Genomic DNA, 3,755 nt, shown 5'->3' with positions numbered 1-3,755 from the left:
CCCTTGTGCCTAGCAGAGGTTTTCGTATTTAAATGAAGTTGCTGAGTGCCATGCAAATGCAAATCAACTGTTGAGCACCGCCTTTTGACTCTTATTCATTTTGTAGCTAACCCTTTTTACCTTCTGTTCACCATAAAGAAGTATGTTTGGAGAAAGAATATTAAAACAATCTCTTATCCATTAAAATATATATTACATGTGTGTTAGGAGCACTGAAAAACTTAGTTTTGGTTGAATTGATGATATAAAAGAAGAATAAGCATGATTACATACAATAGACTTTTGTGAAACGTGATCTTACTTTGACATTCCTCCTATCTGAAGATTTATCTTGTGATGGGAGGAATTGCACAACTTAATCAAAAATAAAAATAAAAACCATGTTCCAGAGTAGTTCATTGTACATAAAGTATTTTTGTGAATAATATTCAAACTAAAGTTAATATTCACTGATTGCTTTAAAGACCCAGAGTCATGCTATATAGGAGTGGTAGTGGTCATTCCCCATCACAAGATTTTGTATTGTAATCTCTATTACATGTGATGTTCTGAACTCTTAAAAATACTCGCATCTTCTTTGAATTTTTTCAGACCTGAAAAATGGCCAAGCAGAACCAGCCAGACCTCAGACCACGGTGCCGAGGAGCTCTGAGTCCACCAGGACCAAGAGAGATTCAGTAAGTTRTGATTTCACATTTAGTGAATAGTGAACACTCACATATTTGTAAGGAAAACTGATCTTCCCGTTATTTTATTTATTTTGTTGTAACTCAGTACAGCAAGGCAGAGTGTGGAAAGCAGTAAAGATCTACAAAATGGCGGACGGAGGAGGAAGTCATGAAGCCCGTATGTATAATCACTGCGTTGATTCCCGACTGTAGAATGGTTGGTTGAGAATAATTTTAACTTATTTACTTACGTATTTTTGAGAAAGCGATATATCTGCTACGATATTTTTTTAATTTTACATTTATTTCCACAGACTCCACAGAATGAGAGTCACATTTGTGTCCATCAGACTCTTCAGGAACGTTCTGATGTCCATGATGAGGACAGAGATGCAACTGTGTGTGAGTATCTACTATTTTAGAATGTTGATGATATTTTATGCTTCAACATTATTTATGTATATAATGTAATTATGCTATGTATTGAAAATGCACAAAAATGTTTTCCAGCTGCATCCAGGACCTACAGCCAGTCCTCCAGATGTAGCTAAAGAAAGAAGCAGGTAAGATTTATTACTAGAGATGTCACAATTGCATCAAATGCATCAGTTTTGCATGTATGTTTGTATATATGTGTGTATGAATGCAATCAGCAGTGAAAAGAAAAATAACATTAAATTTTCTTAAGCTGTAACATTTTGGGACAAGATGGTGTGCAATAATTTTAATGTAGCCTCAATGGTTAATGACAAATCACTTAAGTACTTTTATCAATGTTTTGTTAAATATCATGTTTATTCACATGATATATAACTACTGTATATATAGTTCTATATTTATGTTTTGCTGCTTTTCATGTAGAACTGTTACCATTACGTTTTCAAAGTTACCAAAATAAAAGCATACAACCTTAACTGTAGTTTACAGTAAATGAAGGTAACTTTAATCAGTTAACTTTTACAAATGCATTGACTGTACATTCAACTCAATTCAAAAATACTTTATTAAGGGAAAATAAATGTTCAAGTAGCTTGTATCAGTAAAAGTCAGAATCTGAAGAGACCACTGATGAAAACTGTTGGTGTAAGTGGTGGAGTGTGTGGACAGCATCAAAATCCTGGGCATCCGCATCACCTCGGTCCTGACCGGGTCGCTGACCACCTCTTTTCTGATGAGGAAGGCCTGACAAAGACTCTTCTTCCTCAAAAAACTAAATAGGGCTGAACTCCCTGCTCAGTTGCTCAGGAAGTTCTATAGAGCCGTGACTGAGAGCATCCTCTGCTTTAGTATGACTGTGTGCTACAGCATCTACATAGTGAAGGACAGAAAGGACTTGTCCCAGGTTGTGAAAACTGCTGTCAAGCAGAGCTTGTTAAAGGGGCAGTGTTATGTAATATCAACTCTTTGAGCATTACATCATATTACAATGTTATTCCCTCATCAAAAAATACCAGGAGTGTTGCTTTGATTCTTTCATGCATGTTCGAAAAATCCTTTAATCTCCCATGGCAACAACCAACAATCCCTCTGGTTGGGCGGGATCAGCAGCACCTGGGTGGACCCGGCACCACCAGCAAGGGCAAAGATTCTCCTCACAGCTGCCTTTTTCAAGCTTCCACCTCATAGACCTGCCCTCCTCCATTCAGCTCCTTCAGACTAGCCAGCAGCAGTCTGTCTAGTCCTTAGCTCATTATAGAAGCTGCTTCTCAGTGCAGCACTGGTGAAAACATTAAAGGCTTTATAAAGGAACAATTTTGTGATGACTTCCTGAAGGCGGAGCTTCAAAAGTGACACAGGGTCAATTTCACAGCACTAAATAACAAAGTCAAATTCCTATTAAGTCATAATTCATATGTACTGTAGCATTGATATATAGAATTGCTTTAACTTCTGAAATTAACATTGTAACTTGATTGTGCTATAAAATGGCACTGTGTACCTAGAAAACACAATACTGTCCTTTTAATATGAATGTAGCATTTAGGCATTTCTTATACAAATTAGTTGAATTAGGTATAATTTGGACCAGTAGATAGCAGCAAAGTGCATCCAATACCAAGATTCATGTCTGGGAGGTAAACAATATTTTTAATTCTATTACTCTTGAAATTACTTGAGTCTTTTATGAGTCACATTTTGAACTTTGATGATACCAAGTTGTTGCATTGGACAATTACGTTTCAAGTGAAGAGAGCAGATGCTATCAACCACACAGAAAGCTGGCATAACGGATGATGCTGATTAAAAACACTGAGCTTATGATGCTGAAGATCAACTTTGACAAAAACATAAAAACAGAGTGAGACAGAATTTAATTGCAGGAGTTCTGGATGTGTGGGCGAATAGCGACATAATTATCTAGAAAAGAAATCTGCTGTTTCACCCAACACTGCATGTGGATTAGACGGTGAAACACAAAAGGCCACATGGGGCCAATATGCTTCAGTTCCTAATAGTTTCTGGTGTAGAAAGAAGCCATATGGAGGGCAAAGCAAACTTGTGTTGCTGGTGAGCACTTCGCCCACCGGAACCATGCAGGAGTGATTCCACCAGGCACAGAAGCCTTGTGTCCCCCCCACCCTCCACCCTGCTTCCTGGAATTGGAAGACCCTCGATGTTGGCGGCTGGGGAGCAATTTCTGGGTCATGAGACGGGCTGGGGAGCAGGGGTTTGCATGCTGAAAAGCACCCAATGGAGACTGAACGTTACAGGTGTCAACAACAATTTTAAGCATTCTTAGTCATTCAGCGTGTTTAAAGTGAGCATGGAATAAAGAATAAGATGCAGCTCTATAAAAAGCACTCAACAACCAGAGGTTTTACCTGTTTTATTGCTCTCAGAAATGAACCATGATGAACAAATCTCCAAGAAAATCTGAGAAGATCTTATTGAAAAGTTTAAGTCAGGGGACAGACACAAAAACTCTCTAAAGCACTGAACATAGAGTTCAGTTCAATCTGTCATCAAGAAATGGAGGAATATGTCCCATGTCTTAACCTCTTACACCCTAAGGGGTATAAATAAATTTCCGCCTGACAAAAACACACAAAAGTAAATCACTTATAGCCTCACAGCTATTAGATTTAA

At 37.9% G+C, this 3,755-nt stretch overlaps 1 long non-coding RNA gene across 1 annotated transcript; it reads left to right on the top strand.

Moving 5' to 3' along the window:
• The first annotated feature begins 518 nt into the window (after positions 1-518).
• Positions 519-1,017, top strand: LOC108166952 (uncharacterized). Its single transcript, XR_001777345.1, has 3 exons — positions 519-677; positions 775-846; positions 983-1,017. It is a non-coding gene; the product is annotated as an uncharacterized LOC108166952 (long non-coding RNA).
• The last annotated feature ends 2,738 nt before the right edge of the window (positions 1,018-3,755 follow it).

The sequence above is a fragment of the Poecilia reticulata genome, linkage group LG15 (assembly GCF_000633615.1).
Source record: "Poecilia reticulata strain Guanapo linkage group LG15, Guppy_female_1.0+MT, whole genome shotgun sequence".
NCBI lineage: Eukaryota > Metazoa > Chordata > Actinopteri > Cyprinodontiformes > Poeciliidae > Poecilia > Poecilia reticulata.
Note: the sequence above shows the minus strand (reverse complement) of the source record. Positions and strands in the feature narration are given on the sequence as shown.